This window comes from Protopterus annectens, chromosome 5.part1, assembly GCF_019279795.1.
Source record: "Protopterus annectens isolate FY-2018-M chromosome 5.part1, PAN1.0, whole genome shotgun sequence".
Lineage (NCBI taxonomy): Eukaryota > Metazoa > Chordata > Ceratodontiformes > Protopteridae > Protopterus > Protopterus annectens.
The window spans coordinates 545,064,099-545,076,897 of NC_056736.1; the positions used below are offsets into that span (position 1 = coordinate 545,064,099).

Below are 12,799 nucleotides of genomic sequence, written 5' to 3' on the forward strand. Positions count from 1 at the left end.
CAAACACTAAAGAACTAACAGAAGAGATAAACTTATAAATAAAAAAGTCTAATTCTAGGAGGAAAAAAATAGAGGCGAACCAGTATTTAGCGCTTTTGTTCTTTAATGTTTTAAGAACGTCATCAGAAATACGCATTCTTGGTAACAGTAGTAAGTTACATAAACTTTAAAAGTCATAAAAAGTCATAAATACTTAAAAGCAGCATATCAAGTAAGATAAAAAAAACAAAAACAAACAGAAAACAGCAGCCTCTAAGAAAACCAGTCAAAAAGCTGAGAATAACACTTCAAAGTAGAAATGACAATGAATTAACAGGAGGGGGTTGTTTTCCAACTCAACTAAATATTAACAGAATTTAACTACTGCCCAGCTTCCAAAATGTTTTGTACACTTTTTCTGTAGATCTCATTTCTTCTGAACAGTACCATGCAAACTGTGTTTTGTGATTTTTTTTTTATTTTCTGTTTTTTTTTTTTTTTTTGCTGCTCTTGTAAGCCAGTTGTGGAAAAAACTACCATTTTACCAGCTTTCTAAAATGTTGTATTGAAGTGGTTCAGGTTTCAGATTCAGAGCTATCAATTTTTTTTGTCAAACTGAAAGTGTGTTGAACTTATCTCTTCTGCTCTTATGAATCAGTCCACCTTTTTGTGACTAGGTGTATTTGTGGAGTCAGATTTTTGCTTTTTCTTTCTGTAGACACTGTGTGTGTGGGAAGGGGGGTGATTTTTTATTTATTTATGTTTTTTGCATCTTTGTATTGTAGTGAGATGTATATAAGCAGGTAACAAGGATAAGCTATTCAAACAGTTAGGCTTTAGAAAGTGCCTTAAATGTGAGCGTAAAGTCACACCACTGAACAAAAATGGTTTCTATGTTGTTTGTTTAGGAGGTGGCATGAGCATTTGAATATTAATGTTGTATTGGTGATGTGTTTAAACAGATGATATTAACCGACAATAAAATCAAGCTAATTTTGGAGGGCTTACTTCACAGGAAAGTTCTTCTAATGAAGTTAAGGTTCAAAGGAAGTATTAAATGCAGAATGGTAGAGGGTGGGCCTGACGTGCCATCTTCTAAGGCTTTCTGTGTTTCTCCTAAAGTTTCCAGAGTTGAGACAATGTCTCCAAATAATGGCTACTAAGACTGTACCAGGGACTCAGGGACTCAGTAAGTGAAGTATTCAGGACCAGAAGTTACCCATATTGATGCATCTATGGTGTCAGATGTTTCTTCCAAAAAAATGAATATGCAACATGTTTTTTGTTTCAGTACCTGAATTATCTAAATCCTTGCTACTACTTCAGCCATGTAGCCATTCCAGTCTGGTCCTCTCATTCTCTTTGCTGTCCATCTTCAATGGTGAACTTGGGCTGGGGAAAGATGATAAGTTCCTTGCTGAAGGAGCAGACAGAGATGGATGCCCTCTTTTCCCCCTCTAGATCTCATGTGTCCAGAAAAGTTTCTGTTTATCCTCATTATGGACATCTCCGTACTTGTCTCATGTTCCACACCAGTTGACTGAAGGCTGACACTACAGCCGTAAGTTCTACATTTGACATAATTTCCTTGGTTTCTTCATCTTTAAAAACCCTATCATTGCATTTTACCACAGTGCTGATTCATTCAATTTTGAGCATTATGACAGCTGAAGTCATCTGTTCTGAATCTCTGGCTCAGATTACTGCACCAATACTCTCTGTACCATTTAGGGTGTTGATGACTTTGCCATTCAGAACCTCAGGGTGAAAGTTATCCGCCTCAATGTCAACATTGTCCTCTGTGCTAAGGCCCAGATTTGGGGAACTGAATATCAAGCCTTTCAGTGCAGATGGGTTCTACACCAGTAGACCGCTCAATACCAGACATCTCAACATCACTCTCAGTGCAACTAGAGAAGGCGTTGACATAACACTTGTTAATTGATCAGTCCCATGATCATGCACTGGCATTGGCAGCAGCCCTGCATACACACTGATCTGAAACTCTTTCTCCTCCATCTTTTCACTAGATGGGAAGAGGGATAAAAAAAAACCACCATAGAGGTAGACATAGGGTATATGATATTGTTTCTTCTTTGTCCATCTTGGACAGTCCTTCCAAATGGTTTAAGAAAGAAGGGGGTTCAAGAGAAACCACTTTCTTATGGAGTCTCCTACCCTGGATACTGGGATTTGTGATGTAGAGGATTCCCAAATGTCCTTACCTGAAGCCCTCCCAGAAGCTCCTTTGACTTATGAAACAAAAGAGCCTTTGTCCTATCAAAACTGTCTCCATTTATGGACATTCTACAGTAGGCTTTCCCCACCATCCCACCTTATTCTTGAGTGGATCCCCCTGCTGATAGAGTCATTTGTGCTAGTTGTTCAAAGAGCTTGGCAAGAACCAGATATGGCAGTGCCTATGTTAAGGTAACCAGACAGGCTATTCTGACCTCCTAAAGATTAGGAATCTTGGACTAAGACACATTTGACTGACTCCATAGTGATGACAGCAATCCTTAGAAAAGAATCCTCATTTGAAAGTCTGTTCGTCCATCCACAAAATAAAGAATCTAGAGGATGGGACCAATTTGGCAATTTATCCATCTGGTTCCTTTTCTGTTCTGCCACTTAATTACATGGCACATGTGATTAGATTTCAATGTGTACTACCTGATGAGTTGACTGGCACGTTGAAAAAAAGCTGTGTGGAGAGTTGGAGGCCTAGCAAAGAGGTTTAGACATCAACTCTTTCCATTATTTCCAGTCTGTACATGCAGCTATCCCATGATATTTTCAATTGAGCAGTTCAGGTGGCTGGGACAAGTGTTACCATCTGCAGGCACACCTGGCTCAATCACTATAAATTATAGTTTCATTGTTTCATGATACCCATATACTTGTCTAATTTTATTTTTTAATATCCAGTGAACTAGATCTTCTTATTTCAACAGGCAGTCTGTTACAGAACTTAAGGACTGTATGGGTTATATACTTGTCTCTCCTGCATGCTTTTTATGCTGGATCTTAAAATATTAGAGCCTTGTCCCTGACAGTAGAAAGGGTCTCTTCAGTTATTTTTTTTTAAACAAGAAACATTTTTATTAAATTATTACTTATGACATAGGCAGTCATACATTTATATAAATGAAAGCACAACATGTTGACATATTTTTATTTGCAAATAATATACATTTATAATCTGTTCAGTCATTATAAGTCGAACATTACATAGCTTATTCAAATCCTGTCTTCTTGTAAACCTCAATTCTCCTCCAAAACTTTACTCTGCATGTATTGTTCCCACAATTCCAATTTTTTTTTCTATGTAATTTCCCCCTACATTTTCTATAGATCCTATTTCTAATTGTTTTATCTCTGTTAGATAGTCACTGCTTCTAGTACAGTTGGTTTAGATTTCGATTTCCACTTTCAAGTGATTGCTTTTGTGGCAGCCACCATAGTTAGACTCAGCAAGGCCTTACTATGTCTAGGCAATTCCGATTCTGTATCATAGCTCAGAAAAAAATAATTTTGTTAGTTATACCAATTTGCTCACCCAGTATTTCTGAAGGAGTAGTCTGAAGGGATTTTTTAAAGTCTGACAACTCATTACACTCCCAGAAAATATGTTCCCAGTTACCTCTTTCTTCTCAGTCACACCTCCAATATTTGGAATATATACTTGGGATATAAAAATACCTATGTAAACACTTCTAAGCAAAGCCCCTAAATCTTCTAGAATTTGTTGCATATTTGGGAGACATACATATATCCCTGATTGTTTCTTTATGAATTGTTTATCCAATCTCTTTTCCCAATCCTTTCTAACCTTTTCTAATTGATTCTTACACTATCCTGCAATATTTATATGCTCTTATAATTATTCCTTTTTAACAGCAATGTTTGTTCTAGATTCTACTAACAACTCTACCTGCTGGTCTTTCACTTAGGATCCCCTATTTCTTTCTCTTTGCCTATATTCTGATATTAATCCTTGATAGGCAATCTTTAGCCAGCAGTCTAAATAAAATCTTGGCCTCTTCCCATTCTATTACCTTTCCCTCTCTACTTATTTGCTCCCAATAACTTGGTTCCTTTGCCAGTTTCCTCTAATAAATTCCAGCCTTTTCTTGCCTATTGTCTGTATCCCTAATTGCATTCATCCCTATGGGCAGAATTTCCTTTCTCCCTTCCTGTGTTGGCTTAGTTCTTAGAATACCTTCTGCCACTTTATGAATATAATATTCTGTATGGTTGTTGTTATTCTCTTTAAGGATCTGCATCCAAAATACTAGTTTGCCCTTCTTTTTTGAGCCCCCCACCATTTCATCATCATTCCTTTCCACTTCATCTGCGGTGGTGCAGCAGTAGCATTGTTGCCTCACAGCAAGGGGTTCTCCCGTTCAATTTCTTCCAAACATTAATGACATGAAGTAGGGCATATGCTTTGGAGTCCCTTACAAGCTTAACAAAGTCAAAAAAGTCCACTATTTCAAAGTTTTCTTGTTCCATCATGTTTCACCAACACAATTAATGCTTTGTAAGCTCAAATTTATGTGTCAATTTCTGAGTTGATGTTTTTCTTCCTGTTGATCTACATGCCCCAAATCTACACTCTGCTTCATTTCCAATGTACTTCCTGTTCTTCTAGTCAACTCTTGTGCTTTTTTCTGTCTCTCAAGCATTTTCCTTTGACACAGTGGAAAAGGTTTTACTGGCACAGTCTCTCTCTATGGTCTTTATTAGCAGAAGAACAAGAAGGAGAATCTCCTTCTGTTTCATAACTCACTTTTTGTTGGACAAATTTTTGTATATCCTCCTTAGTATGTTTTGCATCAAAAATGATTTTGACCCACCAGGAAAGAGCATTCTGAAAATAGCTGGATATACCAGCCTGAATCTCATACCTGCTTCTCAAAATTCCCTGATTAGTGGAATAAATTTACTCCCCTTCTACTTGGTGATCAGTAAGTAATCATTTTCTACAAACTCTCAACTGTCTCCCACTTTTAGTACTTTGTTCTTCTGCCATAGTTTTGTCAGAATCAACTCTTTCTTCTGGTAGGGTTGCATCTTTCCTGTTAAAGGTCTATGATGCTTTCTCATGGCCAAGTTTGGAGCATACACACAATGTGCCCTTTCAATTAACAATTCCTGCTGTGGAATACTGCTCTATTTGCTTATTTGTGCTTTCATAAAATTGATACAGTCTGTTCCTTTCAGCTTCTCTGGTATAGAATCTCAGGTTTTCTGTACATGCTCTGTCCTCTAATTCTATTATTTTTTGAAACATCTCTTCTTGAGCAGTCTCATATTCAGCCAGCCTCTTCTTCATTTCAACCTCTGATTTTTGTAGATGTATCACCTCATCTGAATATCTGTTTAAAGCTTCTTCCATTTTTTCCAGCCTTTTGTGATTTGAGTTTATATACTCCTTTAGAGTTTCATTTATTTTAATCATCAACAAGCACATTTGACATTATTTCCTCTAGGTTACAGTAAGTCATGTCTTGCACCAAAGCTGGAGCTTGCACTGCTTTTTGCTGAACAGCTGCAGAATTCTTCCCACTCAGTGTTTTATCCTCACCATTTGTGATTGATTTTCTTTCAGGTTCTCTGGATTTCTTTTTTGCTAGCATCCAGGCAGTACACTTACTAGCCAGTTACTGAAATTTATCCAAAATGACTAGTTCACTTGCTCTCTTTTCTGAGTTTCTTTTTTTCACACTGGGAGAGCTGAAATTAAGCAGCCATCTTGGAAGTCCCCGGGCTCTTCAATGATTAAACCAATTTATTTTCTAAAAATCAACATTTATAATTACTGTCAATGCAATACACAACTTGATTCTTACCAACATATGCAAAATGCTATAAAGTTTGATTCTTAAGCCAGCCAGTGTAAGATAAGCGTTTAATGTTGTGGTGTACTTTTTTTGGTATAATGTCTCTGAACTGATTCTAAAAATCTCTGTCTTTGATATCCATAAATTAAAAACACTTAAACTCTACTTCATTATGTATATCACAGTTAATATAAACATCCTCATCATCATCAACATCCCCCATTTTCTTATTTTTCTATATGAGGTCAGGATGGCTTGTTAACTGTCACCATTTCTTTTGATTCAGTGCCACTCTTCTTCCTTCTTTCACAGTAATGCCTGACCATCACAGGTCTTCTCTCACACAATAATCCATCTCTTTGCTGGGTGCCCTCATTTCCTCTTGCCTTCTTCCTCACTGTCCCAAATCTTCTTCACAAGATTGTCTTCTGCTTTCCTGCACATGTGCCTGAACCACCATAATTTGTTCTTTTTGACCTTCTCTGCAATTGCATCTACTTGGGCTTCTGCTCTGATGTCCTCATTTATCTGTCTGCCCCACAGTATGCATCCTACAACTCATATGAGGCACTTCATCTCCGTCATCTATAGCTTCCTGAGTTCCTCAATTGCTTGCCTTCACTGCCAGGTTTCTGTACCATACAGGAGTACTGGTCACATCACTGTTTTGTACACCTTACATTCATTTTCTTTGGCATTGTTCTGTTACACACTACCCCAGTACTCTACAAGTTGGTGGCAACTTTTCTGGTTCAAACATTGAGCTCTTCATTCAGACTTCTCTTCTTCTCAACCAGAAATGCATCCAAAGCATACTTGGAATTCTATAAACTAGAAAAATTGGAGTTTTATAAGCTAGAACAATGTGGCATAGACTCAAGACTTCATATCCTTCAAGATTATACTTGGCATTTCTACTGTCTTTCCAATTAGGAGATTATGGAATCATGTACTAACAGCATAAGATTATGAAATCATGTATTAACAGCATGCCACCTTGTCTCCTTTTATTGTAACTCTTGGTTTCCTATTTTCTGAGCCTGTAAAGACATAGATCACCACCATCCCATGTATCAGTGACAGAAATAAAAATTTTGTTCATTTAATAACTCAAGTTTTTTTTTTTTGCTCCTCACATGCTGAGCATTAGTGAAGACACATTTTAATAATGTGTTAAAGTAGTTGAAAACTTCTAGCTGTCTTTCTCTAGCATCCTTTTTGAAGGCTCAAGTTATTAATCTCCAAAATAAAATCCAAGCTGCATATCATTGAGCTAAAAGGCAGGACACTTACAGGTGTTGCATCATGTTTTCCACTTCAGAGTGGGCATTTGCCTGTAATCAGATGCATATGTTCTCATAACATATGGTTTATAAAAAGCCAGCAACAGGACTTCAGATGATGGTGTTCTAACAGATTTCATTACAGAGCCTAACATGGTTGTGATAGTTTCCAGAAGAGATGCCATCTTTGTGGCAGAGATAGTGAGGGAGGTTGCAACCCTGTTCTGAGATCAATAACCCCCCCCCCAGAGGACTTGCCTTACTGTCCATTTCTGGAGGTAGTCAAATGCCAAGTGTTTCACCACTTTCTTGCACAGAAAGTCATCGCAAAGAACAAGGGGAAAAGGAAAATCCTAATCAGAGTGTACATAATACACAACCTCTCTCTAGTGAGGCCTCTATCCCTTCCTCTTCCAGACATCCCACCCCCATCAGAAGGGTGTGGTCATTAACCGCTTAAGAAAAACAGCAAAAAAAGTGGTCTCACCAGACTAGAAAGTTTTCAAATACCTTTCAAGGTTCTTTTTGGTTCCATATAAAATGGTGTACCTCATACCAATTTTAACTCTCAAAGTACCTTCAATCAGTTTGTTTTGAAATTAAATTCCCAGAGGGTCATGGTGCAATTAATCCTTCCCTGTCTATCTGAGGGAGACTGGATGTACTCTTTGGACATCCAGGATGCAGACCTGAGTATCAAAGCTGCCAATAAGTCTGGGATATTATTTCACTTCTGGGTAGACGTTAGTCATTTTCAGTATAAGACCCTCCCATTATGTGTCACCACAGCACCCAGAGTGCCCACCAAATGAATGTCCACAGTGGTAACTCCTCTTAGACTCTCAAGTATCAACATTTGCTCTTACTTGCATGACCTGATCCTAGTTGTCTTACTTGGGAATCATTATTGTCCCTGGTCCAATTGTTCCAGTCCTTGGAGATCCTAGGTAACGCCACAAAGTTCCAAATTCATCAATAACAGACACAAGATTGTATGGCATATCACTTAGACATTGTGTCTTGCACAGCCAGCCTTCCACAGGACAGAATCATAAGGCATTCAGTCACAGGTACCTTGTCTCTTATTTTTGTACAAACAATACCTGCGGGTCTTAGTCTCAGAATTTTGGGTCTTGGCAGTGGCAAAAATTCATGGTGATCTTCTTAATGTATGGAGTGAGGGTCCTACAGTAGACCCTCAAAGTACTGATCTCAGTGTTTGGACACCATGACAACCCACATAAGGATAATTTGTGTGTGTATCCAACATCTATCTTGGTGGCATCCCCACTCCAATCTGTCACTAGACAATCTCTTCACCTCACCCACTCCCAAATGTGGCCATGAATGCCTCCATCCTAAGGTTGGTGGGACATTGTTTGGGGCAAACAGTACCAGGGTTCTGGTCACAGCACAAGGCCAGTTTGCACATAAATGTTTTGAAGATGGGAGTGGTCCTTCTCATGCTGCAGCCTTTTCAGAACTCTCTCCTCAAGGGTGGAATTTCAATCCACTCAGGCAACTTGGTAGTAATATGACATATAAGCAAGCAATGATGGACCCATTCATATCCCCTGTGTTGAAAAGTAATGATGCTTATAGGAATAGGCAGTACAGTCTTGCCACTTTCACAAAGCAACATACATCCCAGACAAGCCAGTTCTATTGTGGATTGACACAGACATTGTTTGCTTATATCACAAAAGTGTTCTGTAAGTCTTTCTGTGGCAAATTCCAAATTCCATCACTGGAGCAAGCCATGCTATGACCTATTTGCCTCCCTAATGAATTCCAAGTGAGACAACGTTCTTCCATAATCCCTCCATGGGGTCAGACATCAAAAGATGCTCCTGTTCAAGAATGATCCCTGCTCTTTTTGTATGCCTTTCTCCTATTTCTCCTTAATTTCAAAATTCTTAAAGAAACCATTAAGAGAAAGGCCAGGGTCATCCTCATAGCCCTGGTTTGGCCTTGAGAAGTTTATTTACCCTCTAACCCTTTTCAGCCACAACCTGGGTACAAATGCATAGTTATAGACATGTAACACAAATGAGAGTTAAGCCGTTTATTCTTCCATGTTATACAGTAAGTCAATCCACTTTTCTTCCCATGCTATAGAGTATAACACCGATTCATTACACTGTACAGAGCTAGGATGTTTAACGTTTTGTAGTGCATGGAGTGCCATGACTATTCTCCAAAACCAGGGAAAAATAGGATTGTTAAGCACCCCTCACCACTATTAAAGCTCTAGTCTTATGTGTTAACAGCAATCAGTCAACATGACAGAAGAGCAGCAGGAAGTTACTGAACACTTTGAACATTTTTTAAAGTCCAAATGAAGAGTTTAACAGCTTTTTACTGGTCTTCTGTGGTTGCCACTCTCTGGCAGCAGGAAGTGCATTACGACTTTTAAAGCTGTAAAACACTTTGTGCTCTGTCACTTTTGTTCCTCAGCTTTTGTAATACATGGTAGCAAGTAGGGCTCCATGCACTACAAAGAATTAACATCAAGTCTCTCCAGTCATAACCTAAATTGTTATGTATTCTCAACATGGAAGTCAAGATTCATCTCTTGAGCTTTGTTCTCAAGATGAAGCTCTTGACATCCACTCCTAACCACCTAGTTAAGATCAGAGACTTGATCATATTCTGTAGGGCCTTAGCAGTCACACAACTATTTACATATTTACATGAGATTTCCCTCGGAGGGTGTTCCATATCTAGCCTTTAACTAGACATGCATACATAAAAGTAAATGGTCATCAGTTTTCCCTGTAGTAGAATCCTCACAGACTGGAAACAGTTCCAGCAGTTTTGGAATCTTTATCATATTTTTAGCATGAGATTGAATTATTCATACCTCAAAGTGCATGTGTTAGCAATATATAATGTTCTGCATGATTTACATCACAGTACTTTGGCTTTTTTTGAAAGTGTGTAAGGCATTTCTGAAAAAAAAACATTCCTGCTAAGACCCTATTAAAAGAATTGCTCTTTCATGGAATCTCAACTTCAGTTCCTATTGGATAAATTAACCTTGCCACCCTTTTAACTAGCTTTTAGGGAAGAATTAAAGTTGTTGACATGGAAAACCTTATTTTGGTAGCTGTTACTTCAGTAAGAAGGGTTTTGGAACTGGAAACATTAATTTTCTAAACATCCACCTCATCTATCAGAAAGACACACCGTCATTGTGGACTTAACCCATCTTTGATGCATAAAGTAGCCACAGGAACAAGCTTAAATCAGTTAATCAATTTCCCTGTTTTCCCTACTCAGATCAAAAGGAGTAAGTACCACATGGCTTGGATGCCCATTGCTGGTTATGCTTGCATTTCGGCAAAACTGATGACGTTAGGAAAAGATCAGCTCTGTTATTTATGCTTCCAAAAGACTTAATTAAAAAAATGTCTAAAGTTACATTGTCTTGGTGGCTTTCTAAATATATAGTGCATTTAATAACGTCTTTCTTAACAAACTTAAAGCACATTCTACTAGACCATTGGCTACTTCTCAGACATTTTTCAAAAATGTTTTGGTAGCAGACATTTTTGCTCCTGCAACAAGGACTTCTTTGAATATTTTTGTAGGATATTATAAGTTGGACATGATCGCCAGATCAAAGTCTGCCATTGGGTGGGTCTATTATCACAAACATATTCTGCCATGATGCCAGCCAAGAAAATAAGCTAGAGACTGTGTCCTGCCAGTTGACATGGATCTTGTAAAGTACAGAAGTTACGGGTGTGAGATAGGAATAATGGTTAAGGTGTTTACCTTATAGACAGAAGGTGCAGGGTTTGATTCTCTCATACAGTAACTGGCTAGGCTTAAAATGGCTCACAAGAGCAGTTAGCCTAGTACGGACCTATGTACTTACTATAATGATAGATTTTCATGATCCATGTCCTTCAGCTTCCCCTTTCCCCCAACCCTGGGCTGCAGGGGCCTAAAAGGATGTCTGCAGGGATTTTTGTGGGAATGATTGGAGAGATACTTAGTATTTCAATTTGAGTGATATATATATATATATATATATATATATATATATATATATATATATATATATATATATATATATTATATGTGTGTGTGTGTTAATAGTTGTTTGTTATTCTTCTGTCTATTCTGGGGCATTCTGAGATCTGGAGAAGCAAGGAAACACAGATTTCTGTGGGAGTTGGGAGAGGTTTAAAGGTGCTGAGCTGACTAGTGCCTCCGGCAGCAAGTCCTATGGGTTGATCTGGACATACGTAGATTGTGAAGCTCTGTCATTATGGTAAGTGCATCATTTCTATTTCCATCAGAACATGTGCTGAATAGTAATAGCAGGAAGCTTTGACCACTTAGAGAAACACAGAAATGTGGTTGAGGAACTATCACTGATGGAATATAGGTAGGCAATCGCTGACTGAATATGGTCCTTGTTTTGCTTAAGCCATGTCCAGCAGTGATTCCTTGCCTTTATGATCAGACTTATCTGGTTTTGTGACTAGTGGGATAAGATTGTGATAAAAACTACTGATAGTCCTGCTGGTTATTTATTATGTATGTAGTTTTGTTAACTGGGTAAGTGCACTACTATATGATCCTTTTCAGTTACACACTTGGCCAACTGGCAATAAAATGAACTAGAAACTGTACAAACTCGTATCATATTCACAAACTATATGCAATTAATTTAGAAAAAGCATCATGCCTTACATAGGGATATAGACTTAGTACCAAGGGATCTAAACAACAGTTTTGATACTATTTAGAAAGTCAAGCAAAACAATATAAGGTACACCAAATCAGCCTTGAGAGTAGTAGTTACAATAACGTAACACAGAATACTAAATAACACTAAAAATATTACTAACACTTGGACCGTGTTCAGCAGGGTTGTTGTCATCCATTTTATTTTTCTTCTTTCAGATAAATGAGAGCAATTTCATCATTAAATTACTAACTTAGTGTTAAGGTTGCTTGACAGCAGGTAAGTGATGGATGTTTACTGTGACTAACTTATGGGTAGTTCAGCTAGTAACCGTCCATGGCAGGTTGCCACTGGACATTCTTCATTTACAATATCCAAATACGTCAGATTCTTTTTTTATCAGCAACAATCTCTCTCCACTAAGTCCTGCCTCACTAGACAAATCAGGACAATAAGCCAGATGTCCAAAAGGAGAAACCAAATTGATTTATTGCCATCAACAGAAACCATATGAAACCAGAGACAGAGCTAATGAGAGAGAGAATAAAAGATCTTAGCCATTGTACTTTTGGGAAATTTGGAAGAGGGGATGGACTGCAAGTCACTTAAAAAAGTCAACAAAAGCAGCATACTTCCGCAAAATAATTGTACAGGAACAATTCAGAAATAAAGAGGGGATGACATGACTTGGAGTGATATGAAGACATCAGACTCAAAACCTGTGTTGGAATTCTACATTAAACGTGACTGACATAAGGTTATTTTCCAGCTTCATGGGAGGAAATCAATTATAAACTGGCTTATAATGAGACATATCCATGAGTTTGATAAAGGGAAGTCAACACAGTCCAGGTGAGCTTTATATTCTGTCATATGACCTGTTTCATTGCCGAGTACTAAAGGATCCCTGTCTTTTACACAACTCACTGAGAGTCACCTGGGAAAGGACATGTAAGCTGCAGGGCAAGGAACAACAAACAATGTGTGTT

At 38.0% G+C, this 12,799-nt stretch overlaps 1 protein-coding gene across 2 annotated transcripts in view; it reads right to left on the reverse strand.

Annotated features, from left to right (window-relative positions):
- CYSLTR2 (cysteinyl leukotriene receptor 2) overlaps positions 1-12,799 on the reverse strand; it is a 302,134-nt gene that overhangs the window by 40,572 nt on the left and 248,763 nt on the right. The gene's annotated exons all lie outside the window — the stretch shown is intronic.